General features: G+C 45.6%; 1 long non-coding RNA gene across 1 annotated transcript in view; it reads left to right on the forward strand.

Moving 5' to 3' along the window:
* LOC139746101 (uncharacterized) overlaps positions 1 to 12,017 on the forward strand; it is a 230,226-nt gene that overhangs the window by 7,377 nt on the left and 210,832 nt on the right. The window contains exon 2 of the long non-coding RNA XR_011712063.1: positions 8,079 to 8,110. This is a non-coding gene — a long non-coding RNA (uncharacterized lncRNA). The remainder of the gene's footprint in view (positions 1 to 8,078; positions 8,111 to 12,017) is intronic.

The raw sequence follows: 12,017 nt of genomic DNA on the forward strand, positions 1-12,017 counted from the left end.
GTAATACAGGTAACACAATACATGTAACACCATGTAACATAACATGTAATACAGGCAACACATTACATGTAACACCATGTAACATGACAGTAATACGGAAAAAAAATTACATGTAACCCCTTTTTAAACTTGACATGTAATACAGGAACAAAATTACATGAAAACACCATTTTAAACATGACATGAAATACAGGAAACACTTTTACATGTAAAACCATGAAAACATAATGAAATACAGGCAACACATTACATGTAACACCATGTAACATGACATGTAATACAGGCAACACATTACATGTAACACCATGTAACATAATTTTTAATTTAACAGGCAAAAAAATTACATGTAACACATGAAAACTTTAAAATGAAATTACAGGAAAAACAAAATTTCCCATGAAAAACCCCATGTAACTTAATGAAATAAGGAACACAATACTTTGAAAACACCATGTAACATGACTGTAATACAGGGAAAAAATTTACTGTAACACCATGTAACATATGTAATACAGGCAACACATTTTACATGTAACACCATGTAACATGACATGTAATACAGGCAACACATTACATGTAACACCATGTAACATGACATGTAATACAGGTAACACAATACATGTAACACCATGTAACATTATGTTTACACAACATTACATTTTCACCTATAACTAAATGTGGCAGGCAACAACATTACATTTTCACCATTGTAAAAATTGCCCCATTGTAGGTCAGGCAAAAAAAACCCAATTCATGTTAACAACAGGGAAACAGGGCCCCATGTAGTCAGGCAACAACCTTTACATTTTCACCTTAACTGACATGTGTCACCACAACTTTCATTTTCACCTCTAACTAAAGGGTTTCAGGAAACCACAATTTACATTTTCCCCACCATGGTAACATATTAATAACAGGCAACAACATTCATTTTACACCAGGGAAACATTTTCACCCCCAAACAGGGGAAAGGAAAAACTTGGTGTGGAAAAGGGACTGTTCCCCACAACTAATTTTCACCCCAACTTTTTTCCCCCCCCCTTTTTCCCTTTCCCCCTTTCCCTGTGTATAAAGGGGTGGGGGCCCCGGAAAAGGAGGGGCCATGGGCCCAATAACGGGGGCATGGCCCTTTCTAAGGTTGGCATGGCCCATTATCTTGAGGGGGAGGGGGGGGGATTGCCTTTCAACCGGGATGGGGTTGGTTGTCACACCCCCTTTCCTTTCCTCCTCTTTTTTTTCCTTTTCCTTGGGTTTTTCCTCTCTTTCTTTTCCCTCCTCTTTCTTTCCTCCTCCTTTTCCTTTCCTCCTCTTTCTTTCCCCTCAACCTTTCTTTTCCCTTTTCCTTTCCTTTCCCCTCCCCCCCCAAAAGGGCACCCCCCCCAAGTGTGGGGGGGGCCCGGGGTTCCACCTTCTTTCCTTTCCCTTTCCCCGGGGGCCCTTTTTATTATTTTGTTTTTCTATTTCTTGTTTAATTATTTATTGATCCTTTACATTTCATATTGTGGTGGGGGTGTGTTTTGTGTGGTGGGGGTTGTATTAAGGGTGGGGGCAGGTGTATTTGTGAGGTGGGGGAGGTTTGTGGGGAAATTTGTGTATATGGGGGGCCAGGCCAACTCGTTTGGGGGGGCTGGAAAAGGATGGGGGGCAGGAAAGTGGGGGCCAGGAAAAGGAGGGGCAGTTTACAACGGTTAAAAGGTCCCCCTTTCCAACTGAGGGTGGGGGCCCAGGCCCCCCCCTAATAACTTTGGGGTTTACACAAGGTGGGGGGTTTTATACCGGGGGGGCAGTGTACCTTTTGGTGGTGGCGGGCCCAAACTTTATACCCTAAAACGGGGTTTGGTTAGTATGTGTCCCCTACTAACGTGTGGGGGTGTGGGTTTTTAGTATGTGTCCCCTACTAACGTGGTATTTGGTGGGGGCATTTTAAAACCTACTAACGGGGTGGGGGGTTTAGTATGTGTAAACCTACTAACGTGGTGGTGGATTTGTCACCTACTAAGTGGGGGTGGCATGTGTCCCCTACTAACGTGATGGGGGGGCATGTGTCCCCTTTACAAACGTGTGGGGGATGTGTCACCTCTAACGGGGTGGTGGCATGTGTAAACCTACTAACGTGGTGGTGGCATGTGTACCTACTAACGTGATGGTGGCATGTGTCACCTACTAACGTGATGGTGGCATGTGTCACCTACTAACGTGATGGTGGCATGTGTCACCTACTAACGTGGTGGTGGGCATGTGTCACCTACTAACGTGATGGTGGCATTGTCACCTACTAACGTGATGGTAGTATGTGTCACCTACTAACGTGATGGTGGCATGTGTCACCTACTTACGTGGTGGTGGTGGCATGTGTCACCTACTAACGTGATGGTGGCATGTGTCACCTACTAACGTGATGGTAGTATGTGTCACCTACTAACGTGATGGTGGCATGTGTCACCTACTAACGTGGTGGTGGCATGTGTCACCTACTAACGTGATGGTAGCATGTGTCACCTACTAACGTGATGGTGGCATGTGTCACCTACTAACGTGATGGTGGCATGTGTCACCTACTAACGTGATGGTGGTGGCATGTGTCACCTACTAACGTGATGGTAGCATGTGTCACCTACTAACGTGGTGGTAGTACGTGTCACCTACTAACGTGATGGTGGCATGTGTCACCTACTAACGTGATGGTATGGGGCACTACGGTAATGTGTCTTGTCAGTCGACTGAGGAGGCTGTCGTCCTCGCCCAGAGCGTGAGCGGCAGTAGTTCCGTCTCAAGATGCGCGAGGCATCACGAGATCAGTCGGTCGTGGCATGGTGAAGGTGGCCAACACTGGTTCACTCTCATCGTAGCCTGGCAGGCTACGAGGCTTCCACAAAGATGAACCAGGGTTCGATACTCGGGGTGTAAGCGGTAAACATTTATCATGTGTAAACTACATGTTTGATATATATATATATATATATATATATATATATATATATATATATATATATATATATATATATATATTCCTGAGTCCACGATTCAAAACAGGAGTAACATTTTGGAAAAGTAAATTAATGTGGGTGTAGATTTATTAGTGATGGGTACAGGTGGGTGTTATGGAGTGATATGTTGGTGATGGATATGTTAGGAGTGAGTGAAGGTAGAGTGTTAAGTTTGTTAGAAGTCACTGAAATAGGTGTTAGATGTTAGGAATGAGTGGAGTTGGGTGTTTTGAGTTTGTAAATGTCGGAGATGGTAGATGTGAAATTTCTTAGAAGTCGTGCAAGTTATATGTTGATGTTAGGTTTGTTAGAAGTCATTGAAGGCAGATGTTAGATTTGTTTGAATTAAGATAGCTGTTAGATTTATTTTAAAGTCAGTTGGGGTAGATATTAGATTTCTTTGAAGTCAGTGAAGGTAGATGTTATATATGTTAGAGGTCAGTGAAGGAAGACGCTAGATTTGTTAGAATCACTAAAGGTAGATAGATTTGTTAGAATCACTGAAGGTAGATAGATTTGTTAGAAGTCAGTGAGGGTAGATGTTTGATTTGTGAGGAAGAGGCGCAATCACAGAGACGTGGAGGGGGCGGGGGGTAAATCAGGTTGGTTGTGGTGCTTCGAGTCTGTGGGGATGAGGGGTACGACTGGAAGCCATGTATGTATGCGGGGCACATGTGAAGGGTGGGTGGACGACCAGGACGATGATTGTGACGAGGAGGAGGAGGACGACGACGACGCAGGTGAAGAAGAGAAGGGCGACGACGAAGGTGGGTGGGGGGAGGACGATGACGGAAGAGGAGGGTGGTAGCGATGATGATGAACTTGACGAACGAGAGGAGGAGGAGGAGGAGGACGACGACGACGAAGGCCAAGATGACGTGGAGGAGGAGGAGGAGGAACAGGTGGAGGAGTTGGTGAGGAGGGGAGGTTCATGGGCAGGAAGTAGTTCCTGTTATATATGAGAGACATTCACTGGTCGCGCCCATTTTGAATAAATAATGGACCACTTTTATATTAGTCACGAAGGCCAGAGAATATAGGAGAGGGTCATTCATAATACTGCCACGGACAGACGTGCGCACACACACACCCTTTCCCTGCTACTACAATGCCACATGGTATGAGGAACGTGGTACAAAGGTTGGTGTGATTACTCCCATACCAGGTGTGTGTGTGTGTGTGTGTGTGTGTGTGTGTGTGTGTTTTGAAAGGTTTGTTTACATGGCAGGATCGTGGGGTCAGCTGGAGTATAAAGTCCAACGGCGTTATTCCTGTGATGACAGATGGGTGCTCTCTCTCTCTCTCTCTCTCTCTCTCTCTCTCTCTCTCTCTCTCTCTCTCTCTCTCTCTCTCTCATATATATATGTATATATATATATATATATATATATATATATATATATATATATATATATATATATATATATTTAACAGTTTGGCGCTTCAGCATCCAGAAACCCCGTCCGAGAGTTCGTACAGACCGCTACAAGATACTCCTCCACCCACACACCCACTTGCATACCGTCCGTCGTACACGTGATTCATTTGTGTATTCACTGCAGTGTCTAGAACCGTACAAGTCTTCATAAACAAGTACCGGCAGTACCACTTTGTATCATCCAGCTGAGACCCCATGTGTTTTGATGTATCCCTGACCTGCATCCCTGAACCTCCTCTGCATCATTACCACTTGAACTTGACCGACTCCATTGTACACGCAGTGTGTGATGTGGTTCCGCCCACCCGTTGTTATGTATGTACGTACCAGCTCTGATGGTTGATATCTTGTACGTGGGTGAACTCCTGCAGTCCAAGGCCCCTCTGCTTCCACTGGCAGAGATATGAGGGCTGCTGTGGAGTGAGAGGATCTTTGACGATACAGCTTTGCCTAAGGTGACTTTTCCCTCACGGTGTAAGCTTGGCCAAGTGAGGACGTGAAGAGCTGAGTCAGTTGCGGACCGGCTACCCTGTCCGGGAACCGAACCTGGGCTTGTCATATTGGTGGGTCTCGTCGCTAATATATTCTATTGTGTGTGTGTGTGTGTGTGTGTGTGTGCGATTTTTGTTTATGCGTTACAAGGACAGAAAGCTTTACATACGCTGCTGTTCCCCCGTCTCTCAACCGTGTGTGTGTGTGTGTGTGTGTGTGTGGGTAGGGGGGGTTAGGTTAAGTGGGGCGCTCCTCCCGACCCAACGTAACGAGACACACAGGGACCATAAACACCGGCCGCTTGTCTTCCCCTACACATTCTCTCCCTGGGCTAACTGGTGGTGGTGGTGCTCTGCCTGCGGTAGTGGTGATGGTGTTGATGTCTGCCTGGGACGGGTGGCTGGTGGTGGCTGGTGATGGTGGTGTAGAGCATCACCAGTCAACTGGCCATTCCTGTCCTTGAGATGAGAATGTTCAGCAATAATACATGGCCATACACTGGGTAGGACAGATGACAGAAAAACCTGATAGTCTACGACGTAGGTATGTGGTGGAGTGCTGTACGTGGAGGCACGTGGCAAGGACAGAGGACCTGATGGTCTGAGGCTGGAGGCCTGTACGTGGAGGCACGTGGGAAGGACAGAGGACCTGATGGTCTGAGGCTGGAGGACTGTACGTGGAGGCACGTGGGAAGGACAGAAGACCTGATGGTCTGAGGCTGGAGGACTGTACGTGGAGGCACGTGGGAAGGACAGAGGACCTGATGGTCTGAGGCTGGAGGACTGTACGTGGAGGCACGTGGGAAGGACAGAAGACCTGATGGTCTTGGCGAGGTCATATACTGGAGGATAGTAAATAGTACCCTGGGTTCCCAATCGGTATAGATAAGAACGGATTATGTCTTTGTATATTTATTCTTTATTGTCATTCTTAGACGGGTTTGAATCGCTGACAACTGATGTCATTTAGAATACTTACCGAGTGATTTAAATGTAATGATTGTCTCTGCCATCACCGTATTTCATGGGTACTTTATTCCAGTGTTATGTAACTCTACTGCTGAGTAATCTATGGCCCACGTTTGTATTGCAATTCCTCCCTTTCATCCTCATGCCATTATTTCTGTTCATTGTATCTCTTTATCTGGCTTGGGAAATAATATCCTTGACATACCAACATGGTGCTTTCTGTATTTTTAAAACTTTTGTTAGAATTCCTCCAAGTTTGTGCTTTTGTAGGGAACACGATTTGGGATTGGAGTCTTTCTTAATAGAGTCTCTGTTTCTAAGCAGCGGAATTAGTTTTGTTGATCCTCTTTGCATTCGTTTTAGTCTTTCATGTGTCATGTTGAGGGCTGTAGAGAGGAAGGGTTTGACGGAAGGGGAGAAGAGGAGGGATATGGATTTTATGGATGGGCAAGGAGACGGGGGAGGTAGATGAGGAATGGGGAGAGGGATAGGAAGGTATATGAGGGATAGGAAGAAAAACAAGGCGTTGAGAAGGGTTAGGGAGCGACAAAGAGGATGGATAAGGGATGGTGTGTGTGTGTGTGTGAGAGAGAGAGAGAGAGAGAGAGAGAGAGAGAGAGAGAGAGAGAGAGAGAGAGAGAGAGAGAGAGAGAGAGAGAGAAGTACGGAGGAAGACAGAGACGTGGTGGATGAAGGAGGAGGAGGAAGGGTATGGAGTGAATAGGAGGATAGGGAGAGGACAAGGAGTGGATATGAGGAGGAGGGGAAGGGAAGACATTCCATGTGTCCCTATTGTCATAATATAATATACAGGCTGGTAATGAGGCTTTGATGTCCCCCTGCTGGGTTAAGTCTGCACTTGCTATACACTCAGTAGAGCAGTAGTTGTGTCAGGGGTTACGTTTGCACTGTTGCTATACACTCAGTAGAGCAGTTGTTGTGTCAGGGTTACATTTACACTGTTGCTATACACTCAGTAGAGCAGCTGTTGTGTCAGGGTTACTACGCCTACACTTTAGCTGTACACACAGTGCAGATCATGTGCTCCGTGTTATCTCTAAACAGTGGTCGGCTCAGAGGTAAGAGCTATGTTTGTTTATGTTAAGAGTCAGCTGGGCCCAGTGATCATGTTGTTTACAGTGTCATGCTGATGCCTGTTCTGATTCACAATGTGTGTTTGTTCAAGGATCGTGTTTAGGTGCTGTAGTGTCGTGGATTACAATAATGATAATAGTAATAATGATATTAATAATAATAATAATAATAATAATAGTAATAATAATCATAATAATAATAATAATAATGATGATAATAATAATAGTAATGATAATAATGATAATAATAATGATATTAATAATTATGATAATGATTATTATTGTTATTATTATTATTATGATTATTATTATTATTATTATTATTATTATTATTAAATGTTCTTGGTTAGGTGTTCCAGGCTTTGTTAATGACTAGTTTACTTTCTTTATGTAGACATTAATGATATTCATCATATACTCACAAGATGTGATAAAGTGTGTGTGTGTGTGTGTGGAGCAAAATATATTGATATTGTTTCGTAAACTACTTTGGTTCTTTTGTATTACAAGAAGTGGAATGGGATGGTGTGTGTGTGTGTGTGTGTGTGTGTGTGTGTGTGTGTGTGTGTTTGGGGCACAACTGACACATGTGAAGTTAGGGTATATCTGCATGATGTTTTTTTTTATACAAGGTATGGAGGTGTGACTCTCGGTACGTTCTTTGAACACGAAGGTACAAGAAGGCATAGACTTCGAACACAGCCTTCAAGGATCAGGTCAGAGTCCACGACAGTGGTCGTACCGTCGTCCTCAAGGGTATTATTGTCGAGCTCAACTGTCATACCGTCGTGCTCAAGGGTATTACCGTCGAGCTCAACGGTCGCACCGTCGTGTTGAGGGTCGTACCGTCGTGCTCAAGGGTCGTACCGTCGTGCTCAAGGGTCGCACCGTCGTGCTCATGTACCATCGTGCTCAATTGTCATACCGTCGTGCTCAAGGGTCGTACCGTCGTGTTTAAGGGTCGTACCATCGTGCTCAACGGTTGTACCGTCGTGCTCAAGGGTCGTACCATCGTGCGTATTGGGTCTAGGTACTGTTAAACATGGCATTCTTTGGCAGTGTGGAAATCAGGTGCTAATATCTTTCTTCTTTTTTCCAGGTTAGTCAACGGTGATTCGGCGAGTGAGAGAGGTAAGTCCCGCTTATTGTGAGAGGTGAAGCTGGTCGAGGTGAGGGAGAGTGTGGTCGAGGTGAGGGAGAGTGATCTGGTAGAATGCAAGACTCATGGTACAGTGGGAGTGTCTGGTTAGCAGGATATAAGACTCATGGTACAGTGGGAGTGGCTGGTTAGCAGGATATAAGACTCATGGTACAGTGTGAGTGTCTGGTTAGCAGGTTATGAGCCTCCTGATACAGCTGGATCTATTATGTAACAGGATTATTATGTAACAATATGTAAGGCCGAGAGGAGAGACTTGTGGCGGACATGCTCCTACACTTTTCAGGGCGCGATGCACCTGGTAATGACCTTGAGGACACTTCCAGGCTATATCCTCGTCATTTGACGAGGGGGACTACAGTCTCGTCCAGGAACTTCTCGTTCCAAAGGAGTCCTTATAATTTCCCTCCAACAGCCAGGATCGAACCCGGGATCCCTGTGCAAGAGGCGGGAATGCTAACCGCTAGGCTATGGGCCTAGCTAATAGGAAATAACTATTCGAATACTATGTACCCGAATTCCCTTCGTCCCACGTTGGTGAGCAACGGGGTCTACACCGGTCATTTCCCAACAGGCGCACATAGCCGCGTTAGCGAGGTAGCGCAAGGAAACAGACGAAAGAATGGCCCAACCCACCCACATACACATGTATATACATAAACGCCCTCACACGCACATATACATACCTATACATTTCAACGTATAAATACATATTCGTACACAGACATATACATATATACCAATGTACATATTCATACTTGCTGCCTTCATCCATTTCCGTCTCCATCCCGCCACACATGAAATAGCATCCCCACCCCCCGAGGTAGCGCTAGGAAATGACAAAAAAGGCACATTCGTTCACACTCAGTCTCTAGCCGTCATGTGTAATGCATTACACACACACACACACACACACACACACACACACACACACACACACGTATGAGAGAATGAGTGAGGAAAGATTGACCAAGAGGATATATGTGTCGGAGGTGGAGGGAACGAGGAGAAGTGGGAGACCAAATTGGAGGTGGAAAGATGGAGTGAAAAAGATTTTGAGTGATCGGGGCTTGAACATGCAGGAGGGTGAAAGGCGGACAAGGAATAGAGTGAATTGGATCGATGTGGTATACCGGGGTCGACGTGCTGTCAATGGATTGAATCAGGGCTTGTGAAACGTCTGGGGTAAACCATGGAAAGTTCTGTGGGGCATGGATGTGGAAAGGGAGCTGTGGTTCCGGGCATTATTACATGACAGCTAGAGACTGAGTGTGAACGAATGGGGCCTTTGTTGTCTTTTCCTAGCGCTACCTCGCGCACATGAGGGGGGGAGGGGGATATTATTCCATGTGTGGCGAGGTGGCGATGGGAATAAATAAAGGCAGACAGTATGAATTATGTACATGTGTATATATGTATATGTCTGTGTGTGTGTATATATATATGTGTACATTGAGATGTATAGGTATGTATATTTGCGTGTGTGGACGTTTATGTATATACATGTGTATGGGGGTGGGTTGGGCCATTTCTTTCGTCTGTTTCTTTGCGCTACCTCGCAAACGCGAGAGACAGCGACAAAGCAAGATAAATATAAAAGAAATATATATATATATATATATATATATATATATATATATATATATATATATATATATATATATATATATATATATATATAAAGTGTGTGTGTGTGTGTGTGTGTGTGTAAGTTGCTCTCCGTCAGCTGCTTAATGTGAGGTAGATTAGGGATGGTGGGGGCTGCCTTCTACCTACCTAGGCCCTGGTGTCTTTTATTAGTCAGCGCTAAATGGGAAGGGCGCCCCTTCTCCCTTTCCGATTTTTTTTTCTTCTGCCTCAACCAACATCCCTCTTTACCCCTGCTGCCTCTCCCTGCATGACGTACTCGCTCTCACTCGATTTGACGCGGGAGTGAACCGCCACCCTTCCCTCCCATGTAGCAGCCCCGTACCTGCCTTACGCAGCATGGCTGTGGTGGGGACGTGAGGGGACACGTGTGACCGCTGGTCCAGGACAGGGGCCGGTGGGGAAGGAGGGAGGGGGTCGGGGGGGGGGAGTGAAACTGGAAGGCTTGACTGCTGGTCCAGGACAAGGAGGAGGATGGGGGGAAGGAGACCTGAAGGATGTACCATTGGTGCAGGACAAAGAACAAACAGACACACGAACAGAACCAAACGGAGAGAGAGTGAGAGGCACTTAGCGGAAGCCGGGAGAGGTATGATGGGAGAGAAGGACAGTAATACAGGAGGAGGGACAGTCGGACAGTAAGAGATGGACCAAAGGACACGGGTAGACGGGGATGGACGGCAGAGCCGCCTTTAGCACAAGCAGAAACAGATAGACGGGGGACAGGAAAGGGTCAGGAAGGGATGATGCTTTAAGATGGGCCTGGGGGACAGATGAATCAATCTTGAGAGAGAGAGAGAGAGAGAGAGAGAGAGAGAGAGAGAGAGAGAGAGAGAGAGAGAGAGAGACTGAAGGTTACCATTAGGAGGGAGAGGAGAGCGGGAGGCCATATTGTAATGCAGGCAGTGTTCCCAGGCAGACGGAAGCTATGTGTGTAATGTTAAGATGCTGCAGGAATGGCAGACTCCCCCTAGGAGCAGCAGGGTGGGCAACGGGGGCGTCTAGGGCAGATGCACCAGGGTTTTGTATATATATATATATATATATATATATATATATATATATATATATATATATATATATATATATATTTTTTTTTTTGCCGCTGTCTCCCGCGTTTGCGAGGTAGCGCAAGGAAACAGACGAAAGAAATGGCCCAACCCACCCCCATACACATGTATATACATACGTCCACTCACGCAAATATACATACTTACACAGCTTTCCATGGTTTACCCCGGACGCTTCACATGCCCTGATTCAATCCACTGACGGCACGTCAACCCTGGTATACCACATCGATCCAGTTCACTCTATTCCTTGCCCTCCTTTCACCCTTCTGCATGTTCAGGCCCCGATCACACAAAATTTTTTTCACTCCATCTTTCCACCTCCAATTTGGTCTCCCACTTCTCGTTCCCTCCACCTCCGACACATATATCCTCTTGGTCAATCTTTCCTCACTCATTCTCTCCAAGTGCCCAAACCATTTCAAAACACCCTCTTCTGCTCTCTCAACCACGCTCTTTTTATTTCCACACATCTCTCTTACCCTTACGTTACTTACTCGATCAAACCACCTCACACCACACATTGTCCTCAAACATCTCATTTCCAGCACATCCATCCTCCTGCGCACACCTCTATCCATAGCCCACGCCTCGCAACCATACAACATTGTTGGAATCACTATTCCTTCAAACATACCCATTTTTGCTTTTCGAGATAATGTTCTCGACTTCCACACATTCTTCAAGGCTCCCAGAATTTTCGCCCCCTCCCCCACCCTATGATCCACTTCCGCTTCCATGGTTCCATCCATTGCCAGATCCACTCCCAGGTATCTAAAACGCTTTACTTCCTCCAGTTTTTCTCCATTCAAACTTACCTCCCAATTGACTTGACCCTCAACCCTACTGTACCTAATAACCTTGCTCTTATTCACATTTACTCTTAACTTTCTTCTTTCACACACTTTACCAAACTCAGTCACCAGCTTCTGCAGTTTCTCACATGAATCAGCCACCAGCGCTGTATCATCAGCGAACAACAACTGACTCACTTCCCAAGCTCTCTCATCCACAACAGACTTCATACTTGCCCTTCTTTCCAAAACTCTTGCATTCACCTCCCTAACAACCCCATCCATAAACAAATTAAACAACCATGAACACATCACACACCCCTGCTGTAGGTGTTACAGGACTTATCTTGCATATGGTTACATCGCGA

This window comes from Panulirus ornatus, chromosome 64 (assembly GCF_036320965.1).
Source record: "Panulirus ornatus isolate Po-2019 chromosome 64, ASM3632096v1, whole genome shotgun sequence".
NCBI lineage: Eukaryota > Metazoa > Arthropoda > Malacostraca > Decapoda > Palinuridae > Panulirus > Panulirus ornatus.